Source organism: Neovison vison, chromosome 6 (genome assembly GCF_020171115.1).
Source record: "Neovison vison isolate M4711 chromosome 6, ASM_NN_V1, whole genome shotgun sequence".
Taxonomy (NCBI): Eukaryota; Metazoa; Chordata; class Mammalia; order Carnivora; family Mustelidae; genus Neogale; species Neogale vison.
In genome coordinates this window covers 142,193,708-142,207,763 of record NC_058096.1, presented here as the reverse complement: position 1 = coordinate 142,207,763, position 14,056 = coordinate 142,193,708, and the positions used below count along the sequence as shown (strand labels likewise).

The 14,056-nt window shown below is 40.1% G+C and overlaps 1 protein-coding gene across 2 annotated transcripts in view; it reads left to right on the top strand.

Annotated features, from left to right (window-relative positions):
- Positions 1 to 492: 492 nt before the first annotated feature.
- Positions 493 to 14,056, top strand: part of SATB1 (SATB homeobox 1) — a 101,109-nt gene continuing 87,545 nt past the window's right edge. The window contains exon 1 of one of the 2 annotated variants that reach the window (XM_044252524.1): positions 493 to 736. The gene's annotated coding sequence lies outside the window, so the exon portion shown is untranslated. Of the gene's footprint in view, positions 737 to 6,630; positions 6,823 to 14,056 lie in introns of those variants that run through there. The other variant, XM_044252526.1, reaches the window with a different exon arrangement.

Sequence of the window (14,056 nt, the reverse complement as noted above, 5' to 3'; positions counted from 1 at the left end):
GGCCCGCCGCCCCCCACACCCCGGCCGGCGCGCTGGGAGGGAGCCTGGGAGCGGCGCGCGGCGGCGGCGGCAGCGGCTCGGGCTCGGCTCGGCTCGGGCTCCAGCGCGCTCAGTGTAGCCGGCGGCCGCCGAGGCTCCACCGCCAGGGGGAGAAGCCGGGGCGGGCGCTGGGGAGGCGGGCCGGGCCCTCGCAGCCCGGCCGGCCAGCCCGCGTCGCACAAGCTCGGGAGCGGCGGCGACGCGGGGTCTGCCGAGCCCCCGGGCGCAGCGTGCCCGGCCGAAGGAGCCGCGGCTGGATGCGCGCCCCGGGGAGCTGCGGGCTCCCGCGGGGGGCGCCCCGGCCGCTCCGGTGCGCCTCCAGACTGCGGGCGCGGCGACCGCCGAGCTGAGAGCAGCTCCCGCCGGCCCCTTCCCCCTCCCGCCCCCGCCGCCGCCCCCTCCCCCTCCCCCCCCGTTAACATCCCCTCCCTCCCCCCCTTCCTTCCCTCGGCCCCGCGCGCTCGCTAGCTCGCTCCTCGCCTCGCTCTCCCCTTTAAACGCCCACTTCGGATGGGGAAAGAAGACAACTTGAAGTCAAGTTGCAATTAACTTCCGCGGCAGCCGCAGCTCCGGCGGCGGCGGCGGCACAAGAGGCAGAAGCCGCCGCCTCGGAAGTCCGACGCGCCCGCCCGGGGAGCTGTTCCTGGTCGCTGGCCCGCACTCGACAGCCACCGCCGCCCCCAACGCCCATGCCTGAGTGAGTTCTGCTCCTTTGCCTCTCTTTTCCCCCCTATTCTTGTTCTTTCATCTCTCTCTCTTTTTTCGGAATCGATCCAAACTTCTCTGTAGCACCCACCCACGGCGCCCCTTGTTGGGGCAGCGCGGCTCCTCTCTCGTGGACGTCCGGCGGCAAGGGTCTTCCGAGCCCCTTCTCTTCGTGCGCAGCCGAACCCGGGAGGGGTGGGCCGGTCGAGCGTGGGAGAGCACCGGGATGGGGGACTTGGAGATGCCATTCATTCTCTCTCCCAGAGTGTGGGCACCCTACACACCTGCCCGGCAGACCCTGGCGGAACAAACTCCTTCAGGTCCTCAGTATCACCCTTCTTGGAAGAGGAAAGGGGAGCGGAAAAGACCGAAGGAAGCAAACGGGAGAAGGGAAAGAAAGCCTCTCTGTGCACCCCGGAGCTGGGCTGGCAGAAGGGTGCCCGGCGGAGTAGGGGGGGGAGTGGAAACGTTCCCCGCCGGATCGCAAGTAAGCTCAGCATCCTTCCCCGGTCCATCTCCTCCTTCCTCCGCCCCCCGCCCGCGCAGCTGGTTGGGAGCGGCGGCGGAGAGGGGCCTAGAAGTTAGTGGCAACTTCTCCATCCCGGGAACACTCGGGCGCCCGGGCGCTTAAGTTGGAGCCGGGATTTTGAAAGCCGCGGCACTCCGGATTTCGAGCCCTCGCTGGCGGTGGTGAGGTCGGTCCTGAAGGGGCTTCTGGAGTGACTGTGGGTTTGGAGCGGGCCTGGAGGCAGGAAGAGGTGCTGCCCTCTTAGCAGGACCGAGACATCACAGGTACGGCCTCGGGTCTGCACCGTGTCTCCCTCCTGCGGTCCTGACCCGAGCGTGGCGGCCTTCTCCGAGCGCTTCACTGCGGAGGCTCTCGGGGCGGCGGAGCGTGGGTTTGGGCAACCACCGTAAGAGGCACAAAGCAGGCAGGTGGCAGGTACGGGGAGCGACACGCGTGTGCCGGGGAAATGCACAGAGCAGGACTCTGGGGATGACCCCAGAAGAAGGAGAGGGGCTTAGGGCTCTTGCTGGAGGTCTTGGCCGGGACCTCCACTGGGGCATTGCAAATCTCACTTAATAGTGTCAACCCGAGGATCGCCTCTCAAAGTGGCCTGTTTGGCAACTTTGACCTCTGCGCCCTTCCTCAGCGAACTTTCCTCGCGGCATTCCAGATTTCCAGGCAAATGTAAGACTTGGACTCTACACGGTTGTATTAAGAGACAGGGAAATCAGAAAGACGTTCTATACTCAGGAGAAAAACCATTCTACCCGGATGGCTGGGGTTCCCTGCTTGCATCCTTGGCGGCCAGGGACCTGACTTTTTCAAGAAGACAGAGGAAGGGTAAGAAATGAGTGAATGTGGACTGGTAGGTGTCAGGTTTTGTCCCAAGCAGTCCCTAAAATCTACAGTGTTTGTGCTACTGAGGGACTAACTCCTGCGGTTGAAACTTTATTGAAATTTACACCCTACCTAAAGTGGATTTTTCTGAGGTGTTAGGACTGTAAGATTTATTCTATGGTAAAACGTAGCTGCAGAAGCAAACAACAACTACAAAAACCGTACTTTAATACTGGAAAACGCCAAGGTTGAGGTGTTTCCTCTAAAAACCTTTAATCTGCTGTGGGGTAAATCAATGCTATGATTTAGCAGCAGTCCTTTATTTCTATTGCATATTATTTTAGTAGAACAGTGGTACATTCATATACTGGCTGCTCCAGTCTGCTGGCAAACATTAGCATTCAAGCTTACATTTTTGACAAATGTGCAGACAGGAATAGCATGAATAGGCATCTTAAATATTAACAACCTAAGCATCTGTTGTGAAACAAATTTAATATATTTACTCTGTTTTTCTCACATTGTTAGAAAAGGTTATAATAAGTGCATAATTTCAACTTTAGTTAGCAGAAGTAACTGGCTGTATCTTTCACTACCTCTCCAAGTGTTTAACACAGTCACCAGACATAAATACTTTAATTAACTTGGTTAGGCACATTATTAAATACACTTTAGACCATGTGTATACTATGTAAAATGTAACAATAGCAAAATATGTATCCTATTTGTGCACATTTTAAGTGACTCTGAATTTTATAAATATACCAGGCATGTTTATTCTTCATCTCCATTTGACACTTATTACTTTATAGTTTTTCTAATGGAAACAATATATTAAATGTAGAGTTGTTCAGTCATATGTAATACATAATATGTAAACAGTAGCTATAAAATACAAAGCATTGTTAAATCTGAGTATGGCTACGTGTAACAAGATTATACAGGAGAAACAAAAATCACTGCTCAATTTTGTATTCCTTTCTGAAAAAGGAATACAAATGATGGATGAAGAAAGAACAGATAGGGATTTCCCTCCTAAAGTACTAGTGCCTTAAAATGTGTGTGGGTTGGGGGTGGGGAGAGCAAGGGGGAGAAGGGGAAAATAAGAGATAGAGAAAGAAGACCTAAAGAACTTCTAAAAGTCTGAATAGTTATTTCCAGAATCAATGCATTCCTCGTTTTCCCACAAGCTGAAATATGTAATAAATAATAGTTCTTTGTATGTAAAAGTATTCACAAGGAATGCCTTTTGTTTAGTTGTTGTAATAAATTAATATATTCTTCGGTTGATAATCTACAAAAGTAGTTCTTTTGTCTCCCAGCATCCTAAACAAGAACGACAAAATGAGTATTGGTTTATTTCTGCAGACAAGCCTGTTGCCAGATATATGAACCTGTGACTGAATAAGCTATGGTATGCTGAGTGATGGTTAAGAAAGACTACATTGAATTAGCAAAGACTCAAATATCTGAAGGAGATTTTCAATTATTTTTTCATGTGACAGGTTATGGATTGTAAATTAGGCCTAAAAGGTCAGGTGACAGGCACCTGTTCCTCATTATTGTAAAAATCTTTTGGTTACGAACACTATTAAGCTAAACACAACATGGATATACAGCAGGGACTCTATAAAGCACTCTAGTGGTTTTTCAGCTGCTCTGTAAATTTCCAAGAGGGCCATACACTGATATGCCCTTTACACAAACAAATCATTTCTTCCAAGACATATTGTCTTGGATGACTCTTATATTAGTACTTGGGATTCATGAAGTATATGAAATAAATGCATATGACTGAATCAATCTTCAGACCATGTCTAGACATGTTGCTATTGAATGCAAAAATATTATTTTTTAAGCCTCTCTTTTTCCTTTATAGTCCACTGTTTAATTATCAGAATTTGTCTGTATTTTAAATAGAAACCTCCCCAAATTGCCCTCTTTCCTTTTTTAGATGAGCTCCCATTTTAAATAATGCCATGAAAGATTTTGCTAAATACTTGTATAGAAGGAAAAAATTAGTTGCACTATATACCGTCATAGCTTTGTGGTATATAGAAAATGGGAAGAGACCCACATTTTACATGAATGCTGTTAGGAAGGGTGTCATCATTTGATCTTCAAAGTTGACACTTCTCTCAGAAGAGTTCAGTGATATTTCTATTAGAATTAGAGAGTGTGATTTGATTTTTGTTAATGGTTTACTTTTAGATATTTCAGACAGCAGAAAAAGCTTACATACTGAACGGACTTAAGTAGCACAATGTTGTGAAATATTAAAGGTGCCAGTTGCTTTTAACTGGCAAAGGAGGAAGATTTTTGAGTAAATCTGGTAACTCAGATGATTAAATTCTATATTTAAATATGTACTTTGTTTTAGTTTTGTCTAGTTTCTGCTTATTGTGTTTAGTATTCATTTTTAGCATTTGTGATCAGATTACAGAAGAGTCCTTATTCTTGCTTTTCAAATCCATTTGCTTTTCAAACTCCAAAACTCTGGGATGATTTTAACAAATTGGTTTACCTTTTGACAGAACAGAGTTAAGTTAATTAATAGATCAGGCACGAAAAATCATCCACGGTAGGGTGTATTTTCTGGTAAAATGAAAGTTATGTTTCAGCATGATGAGCATCAGGCTTCAGTAATCTGTTCCTCGTGTGGAATGAACACTTCCTACTTCGAGCTAGCAGGCACCTACTGTTTATTTACGCTGCATTAAACTGACAGCTCAGCAATCAGAGGAAAAATATTACTTACCTTCCTGAAGTAAATACCAGTTTATAGGTTAGTGCACGTATTTATATTCCTGTCACCACTAAATAACGGCTCTGTCTCCATTTTAATATCTACCTGTACTATAATCCAGGGCTTCAGACTCTTCCTGGTTGGGGGTAGGGGTCGAGAGGAGTTTCTCTTATCATTTACCAGTGACAAAACTTTAAAGAGGAGTAATATCATCTTCTTTCTGTCATTTGAGAACCAGCTGAAAGCAATGCTATGCACTTTTACTTTACATACCTCAACTGTAACATCAAAACTCCCAAAGAGCCTGCATGCCACTTAAAATAGTCATCTTAGAGCAACCTCAAGACAAATATGTTCAAACACATTGAAGTGTGTGTTTGCTAAATTAACTTTCTGCAAAGTTCCAAGTAGATTACTTAAATTATCTTATTACTTAGGGAGTAACTTTGATAAAGGGTGATACCTTCCAAGGCTTAGATGGAATGTTTCAGTTGTTAATGGAGATCTGCTAATGTGAGTACAAAGTGGGGTTCATCAATTGATCGATCGATCCATTGATACTGTTAGCTTTCCCCTGAAAATATTCTCGCCCCCCTATGTTTGTCTTCTTGTTGATATGCCAACCTTAAGAGAGATTTCAACTTTCTTATAAGAATAATACTAAATGAATTTGTTGTTTTCTTTTTAAAAGTCCCTTCTTTTTTCAAGACCCCTGGAAACATCAAAATACTGTGGAAGTTGAATTCTTAAACTTAGGATTAACTTAAGAAAATGCTTATTTTCACTTACGTTCTGTAAGTAGTTCTTACACCATCATCTACACACAGTTGTCAATCAGTAATCACATATTCCATTGACATCAGAGCAGAATGTGGTCTTAATACAGCATGGAAATCAAATCTGTTACACAAGGTTCTTCCTCTTCACTATACCAAAGAAAAAGTGTCTACGATGGTAATTTATATATCGTTCCTAAGTGCTGTTCTCAATGGTAAGTCTATTTAAACTTGATGTCTTCATAGAGTGTGATCAACACATTAACACACATTATTTAGTACTTTTGAACTTATGCCAACGGTACCTTTTGCTGTTTATTTTTTTAAAGTCTTTTTTAAGATCAGATATTTCATTTCAGAGTAAATAGATACAGATTGTGTGTATATATATTCAGGGTGAGATTTAGTAGCAGAGCATTTCTCCAGCATATTGGCCTATTTTTATTCTTTCAAGTTATTCTGTATCACTTCCACAGTTGTTGCTGTCTGAAGGTTCATAATAGAAATTCTAATCACCTCTTTCAATGGACTTTCAAGGATATAATTCAGTTTATTCAATGATCTAGTTTAGTTACGAGAGGTGAAAATTAGTTAACTGGTACCCCAGCATTTATGTCCCTAGATTCTGCTGAAATTTATTCAGTCCAGTTATTTGACATTTGGTAGTGAAGTATCTTGTAATCAAAAATTAAGAGTTGCTTCAGTTTCCAGTGGAGGAAAGATCTTGCTAGATAAAACATTTAACTCTGCGATATTTTATTACACTCATCACTCATTTTAGAGCTCGCTTATTGTTGCACAAATTTTTGAGTACCTCGGGGTGCAGGTCCCCCAAATGAAGCCGAAATGCTTGCAGAAGAAGCAGATGTCAGGCTGCACCTGGTAGTGCTTTTACTAGAATGTCTGTGGACCTGCACTGGCCGCCCCCTCCTCCATACCCCTTCCCCCCAGGTGTGCAGGAAGTGGAGGGCGTTGTACCCGGTGAAGTGGGTGGACTCTACCCAGAGCTATGACCTGATTTGTGACGCACCCTCAGAACTGCAGTAATGGTCCAGCTGCTTCACAGGCAACTGGTAACACCTCATTTGGGGATGCTTCTGCCTTGCTAGCAGTGCCAGAGAGGACTTCGTCATTGTCACATCACCAAAGACTACTTTTTGAGAGCTCTCCTATAGGGCTGGATTTGGAAAGCAGCCTCTGATATTTAGAGGGTAAGTGCCAAAAAAGTTCCTATCGGTTTCATATGGAGAATCAGGGCTACGACCAGAGGGAGGAGAGACAGGCGTTTAGTGTTTGGAGAGATCTCTGTGTTGGGATGTTGCTTTTTCTCAGCTAGAGATGATTTGGGACCAGATACCAACAAAAATTCTTCAGTAGGCATTCTTCTTTGGATGGTGAAATATGGTAGGCAGCTCCCAGGGGAAATTATTAGACTCTCTTTCCTTGAGATATTTAAAGAAAAGGTGGCAATCTGTGTGAGAGGGAATTCTTCAGATGCTGTTTTCCAGGAAGTCAGGCATTTGGTAGAGTTGCTTGCTGGAGGTTCCTTTCTAGTCTTCCTCAATGGCTTCAGATATGCCGTTAAGAGCCTGTAAATGACAATTTGGCCTTTTAATGTTTATAATGTTAAGGACTTTAAGGTAAAAGAGGTTTTATGTTATAAATATTTTATTGTGATAATTACTATAAAGAAAATAGAACCTAGTATATGCAGATATCTTTTGAAATGGAGAATATTTTGAATAGAGCATATCCATAATTAGCTGTTTGATGTTGAATGCAATTGAGTTTTCCTGTTCCAGTGAACCAGAGGATGGAAATCTTTGGGGATTAACAACAGGGCTTTGTGATTCTTGATATAGCAAACCTTTCCCCATTCACTGATAAAACGTTTTTATCAGTGAATGAAGAACTAAATTAAACTGCTTATATTTTAAGTTTTAAAAGATTACATAGAATTGATAAAATAGTCCAGGTGTTTTTCCATTGTATTTTCACCAGTTGAAATGATACCTGGAGGTCCTGTTTAATGTTAGACAGATTTCTCCAGACTGTGGAGGACAGAACAATATTTTAATAACTATTTAAAAAAAATTCTTAAAGATGAGCTCTCTTTTGGATGGCTTAAGAGGACTCAAAAACAATTTAGAACCTTATCTTAAAAGTTAAAAAAAAATGACAGCCTTATTTTGTATGGAGTCATTGTATTTTAATAATACTGTATGCTTATTAGTGTTATTAGAGCAGTAGACAGTTAATTACAGCCTTTTCTGAGACATGTTAACTGTATATTAACAGTCATGTTAAAAAAAGAATGATGTATACTCTTACATGCAAGCTGCTACTTGCTAGACTCTTTAAAAAATATTCTTTTAGAATGTATAGAGTCAGATTTTTGGTCCAGAATCATCAGAATGTTTTCTACTACCACTTAATTTTAAAACTTTTCATGGGCTATACAGTTTTTTCTATTTTTCTTTCCTTGTAATTGTTATTGACTTGGTCACTTTTGCCAGTGGCATTAAAAATTGTTGCCCCTCAGCAGTTTTATCTTTCCCACATTGTATTTTGAGACGCCTACATTTTCTTATGTTCTGATGACTTTGGCCAACATGAGCCATTAAAAGCTTATTGAGTTGATTTAGCACCTCTTCCTATTTCCTTTTGTGGAATGATTTCAGTCACTGTTTTTTTTTAGCCAAGTTAGGTTTTCTTATAATTCTCTATAAACTGATATTTAAGATACACTTGAGCACTTGATCACAAAGGTAGTTCTATTTCCTTTTCCAAACTTCAGCCCTTGGTTTTGCTTTGGTTTCTGTCATGGCAGAACAAAGGTGACTGGAACTAGAGTTTAAAGCTGGGCTTAGCCTTATTTAGACAATGCTACTAAAGTGGTTAACTATTTGAATCCCCCTCGGTTAATTTGGATATGTAGACCTTGTAACCTTGTACTATATAGCACTTTAAAGTCCACTAATAGTTCCACTTTATAAATTTTTAGGTGCTGCTGTTATTTATTTCTAAAGGTATTAAAAGACTACCAAAAAGAAACTCAGTGTAAGATACATGTCTGTTGTGTTCTATAAAATAGGAGAAACTCCACAGTTAGCATCCTTTGCCTTGTATAGTGAGCACTCATTAAAGATTTGTTAAACTAATAATAAAATAGTGAATTTAGCTTGTACTGAGAATGATTCAATGGAAGAGAGACTTTTTTCCTCTAATTTTCTCTTTTTGCTGGGGTTATCTGAACACTTAATCTACACATGTCCCAGTTTTCTGGATAATTGAATGTTTTTCTTCTCTAACTATGTGCCCTGTCATTTTTTGACAATAGCACACCAGGGTTTGTTTTATCCTCATTGTCTCTGACCTTCAGGATTAGGTGAAGAATCTCAGTTTAGGTTCATGGTCCTTTGGTGTTTGGTGCAGTAACAGACTGTATGTACTGCAGTCAACAGAGAGAGCTCCCCTAAGGTCCTTGCAGTTAGGTTACCCATGTAATAATGGTCTTCCTGATATCATAGGACCAAAAATGCTAGGGACCTCTACCTGTTCTTTACTGAAGAAATATCTGTCATGATTATTGCTTAAAAAGAAATTTTTCATTTAGCTATATATATTTTATAAAAACTATTTTAGATTTAGGGTTTTTGTATTAACAAAGATTTCACTCCATTCCTTAAAATTGATGCTGGAGTTGCAATAGAAATGCATCTAAAACATTCTGAAAAGTTCAGTGGAAGTTATTTTTAAAACACTCTTGCTTTTTAAATTTATTTTCTTTTTGAGACCTGTATGGAGCTATTTGCAAGACAGACCTATTTAGTTCCTCAAAAGGAAGTATTCCTCAAGCAGTACACTGCTGTGTGACCTATTATATTATCATGCACATTCTGTCTCTTTAAAAACAGTCTCCTCTATTTGCCCTATTAATTGTTGATATGTTGCCATCCACGAGACAAAAATTAGAGCTGTAATTAAATAATCATGTGATGCTCCTTAGTGCCAGTGAGAGCAAACTCATTTTTCCAGGCCCTGATGGTCACTGATTATTGTATTACTACTGGCTTGCTTTATTTTTTTTAATGATTCTCTATCTAGTGGTTAGATTACCTAACCACTATCCCTGTTTTCAAAATTAAAGAAAGTAAGGAACATTCAGCCAGTTAATTGGCTAGAGGTCCTCAGGGATGTAAGGTAGACATACCTTTTTTTGCTTTTGGTCACCTGGTAGGTTCTTTGGGGAGGCTACATCAGTGGTGTGGTTGCCTGCCATTTAATTTACACTGGTGTTTTGGCTGGGATGGAGGCATATGGGGAATGCCAGGAGAATTACAAAAGGAGCCGGGTATTAAAATTCAGAAATGATTAAAATTGAAATAAAAGGATGTTGCTTCTTTGCCAGTACTCTGGCAGTCATAATGACACATAGAGATTAGTTTCCACCTTCATCTTTTCCTTCTTTCTCATTTCCTCTTGTTTATTGTTGACACATTTTCCTTATGTCTGTCTCCCGTCTCTGTATCTTTTTGCAACATTATGCATTCCTATTTCTCCCTCTTTCCTTAAGCATGGAGAAGCCTACTTAACCTTATTATAACAATAACAGAATAGGCTATTAATATTTAATATGCACATGATTAAAATTTCTCTCCCTTAAACATAGGTCAGCTGTATTATTATTAACCGGCATGTAATTTTTCATTTAAAATATTCTTATTCTGCCCTTGCTGTTTCTAAAATGTAGTCTACTTTAGTAGTGATTTAATACTTAATGTTTAGAAAACTGTGGTCGGCTAGTGAGAAAAGAACTTACCAGTCATGGATAATCAATTATGCATGAATTCAAATGTAACAGATGGAATCTGGTGAGTTAAAGTTTCTCTTTGCCTTAGTGGGTTTTTTTTTTTTTCTTATTTGTTTGTTTGACACCTGTCTCTTACATAGAGATAAACATCTAATGTAGCGTGTGAGAAATTTCCTTGTATCTTTACGTTCTCTTTAAAGTGAGCTTGATTTTTTAAAATCATATTTGGGCGCCTGGGTGGCTCAGTGGGTTAAAATCATATTTGAGGGCAGAGAATTTTTATGTGGTCTTAAAGATGATCAGATTCTTTTCCAGCCCTTTATAGATACATAATGTGATTCTGCCAGACTTATGAGGGGTCACTCAGTGGGCTTGTAAAAAGGAAGAAGCAAGACCCAAATCTTGGTTGGGTGTCTCCAAAACTCTTCCCACTGTCATTTTTCTTAGAGGTGTGACACTAATTCTGGGTTTTAAAGAATTTTCGGTGAAAACTGTGGTAGACTAGTGTTAAATGGTGTAGTATTCTATGGTGAACAAATGTTATCTGTGAACATATATTATGTTATGCTACATGTATATTGGATATATGTTTATTCATACTTGGATGTTGGCTAAACAATTGGATTTCCCAAACCTATTGAGAATGCCCCAAGATTTGGTTTATATTCTAAACTGCGGCATATGCCAGCCATAAAGATGCCTTTGCTTACAATATTGTAAATTCTTCGTGACAAAACCCCTTTCTGCAAAGTGAACTAAAAACTTATTTTTGAGAGCCTTATTGCTTCAATGAAGAGATAAGTTTAATTTTCAGTAAGTATAATGTGAATCTGTGGCTTTTTTTCCGTTGTAGAAAAATAGAACAGTGGGTATTGTCCATCTTTAAAGCAGTACAGTCTCAAAACAGTTACAAGCTGGTCCCCATCAAAATTTTTCATAAATATGCTGTTTATTTCTCTCCCAAGTGTATTTATATATATAAAAAACAATACAAATGAAAATAGTCTTTACAGAATAAATAAAAATAAATGATTAAAAAATAGCCTCGAGGCTCACTAGTTCTGTTTTTAAAGTTATACTGTAGCATTATTTATCAACTTTTTGCTTCATATCAGCTGGAAATTTGCATGTGTATTTATAGTCCATGTTAGTTATCTAATGAATTAAATCCCACAATAAACACACTAGTTAAGAGGCAAAATAGGTAACTGGATATGCCCTAGCAACAGCTGTACTGTGCAACAATTTTTATAGTATTTTATTTATGATTTTACACATAATAAATATGTAATTTTAATTTGGCTTCACCATTCCTATTCCTTAGGCATGCATCCACCAGAAAAATACATAGGGTTAGGTATGAATTCAGTGAGACCAAATTTATACATGAACTTCTAATACACTAACAATTCCATCATTAATATAAAAATCCCTAATATAAAATCAGTAAGAATAGATGATAGGAAACAGAATACAGATACCACTGTATGGAAAAAGATGATATTAGATATTATTGCATTAGGTAAATAATCCTAATTGCTGTCACTTGAAAGTGAATGATAAATTTGAAAGCCTTTTGGGCTCTTTATAGCCAAAAAGTTCTGTTCATTTACTTTCAAAAATAGAATCTAAAGTCTTTATCCAGAGACAATTGAGAAATTATTACACTGACCACATTTGTAGCATTGCTGCACATCTGTAGCCGTACTGTGCACAAGTGTTTGACACTCTTACATGCTGTTTAATTGGGAGGGTCTACTATTTCATGAGTATAGTTAATTTTCACTCATTTGAAAACATCCAAAAAGAGTTTTTGGACTTACAGTACTCTTACTTGTTTGTTTTTGTCTATGTTTCTTTCTCTGCTTTTGCTAACATGCCATAGAATAGAATAAAATCTGAAAAGAGAACCATTTTCTTGCATCAGGGGACCATCAAATTACCTACTTTGGGTGGGATCTTGGTCTCTAATTACCAATCCATGTTAATTATCCTTGGGTCAGGTATTCATCATATGAATTAATTATCTAGCATAGACTGGACCGTGGCTGTTGGCGGTTAAGGACAAAGCAATGGAAGGTTGGCGGTGAGAAGAGGTTTGTTCGGTATGTTGTAGCTTATTGTTTTTCTGCTTGGCATGATACTTTCATGACAATATATATCTGCCAATTTTTAGGAATATATGAAAGATTGTTTTCCTTTAGTTTTTTATTGTTTGGTTTTGTTTTTAGTTATTTTATCGGAGTAAAAGATACATAACATAAAATGTTCTATTGGACAATTTTTTAATTGTGCGATTCAGTGGCATTAATTACAACCACACTGTTGTGCAGGCATCACCACACATTGCTTCCAGATCTTTTCCATCATCCCAAAAGAAGGTACTTTAGTTTTTCTATTCAGCTTCTTCTTTGCTGCAGCACATTTCAAGCATCATAGTGGCATTTAATCATTGTGCAGGGTGTGATATAGTGGTTTCTGGAGGTGGCTTTCTTTCCTAATGGACAACCCTGGTCCGGTGCCTTGTGGCGGTGGGGATTGCAGTACAGTATTGGGTGCTGCCTTTGGCTGATACTTCCCAGAAAGGACCTGGACAAACATTCAGGTCTATTGTAACTTCAAACTCTTCCTCCCTCCAATTAAGCCAAGAAAGATTAGCAATAGCATTCACATCCCTAAGAAGATTTGGTTGATCTGTCTTGGCTAAAGGTTGATTAGGAATGGTTGCTGTTTGACTTCACTGAGATTAAAATCCCCTGAGCTTCCGGGAGAGTATGGCACAGCTGCGGGGCTGTGATGCCCTGCCATTGGCTCCTTGGCATGGACAATATGAGGACTTCAGTTCTGCTTATGTGCAAAACTTAGCCTGGAGATAAGTGGAAGTTTTCAACTGTTCAAGGGGAAACTTACTCAAGGTTGAAATTTTCAGGGAGAAAACTTCTTGCTCATCTATGTTGAAAAAAGACTTAGAGGAAACCAGGATGGTTCTGGCTCCAGTAAATAATAGACTGGTTTTAGAGTTTTACTTCCCACGTGTAATTTTGTGGTTAGTCACTTATGTCTGTAATGATAAATCATATACCTGCACAGGATTTCTGGCACCTCAGTAAATCTCAAGCAAGTGCCCAAATGCTAATTTATCGTGGTTCCTCACACACCATCTCTGTTTCACCAAATCAGTGATCTAATAGCTTGCTGTCACCTTTTTTTGTTTGTTAGTTTGATACAAGTGGCTTGCCTGCACATGTATTCCTTAAATTGGGGACAAGGGCTGGTTCCTAGACCAGCCTTAACTTTTGCAAGTGACTCCAGGATTGGGTTAAAAAACTCACTTTGAAGATGTCCTAGCAGGTATATTTGACTTCGTGTCTCCAAAACATGAACTTAATGTTATCTACTTAAATACTAATGTTACTACTAATATTAATCTACTTAAAGTAGATGTCAAACCTGGCTGTACATGAGAACCACCTTGGGAAGCTCTAAATAACTAAATGCCTGGCTCCCACTCTTGGCCATTCTGATTTTTTCTTTTCAGTGGGGTGCAGCCTGGACATCTACTGGATTGTTGAAAGAGCTCCTCAGGTCATGACGATGTGCAGCAAATTTGGGAAGTCACTGAGCCTACTTCC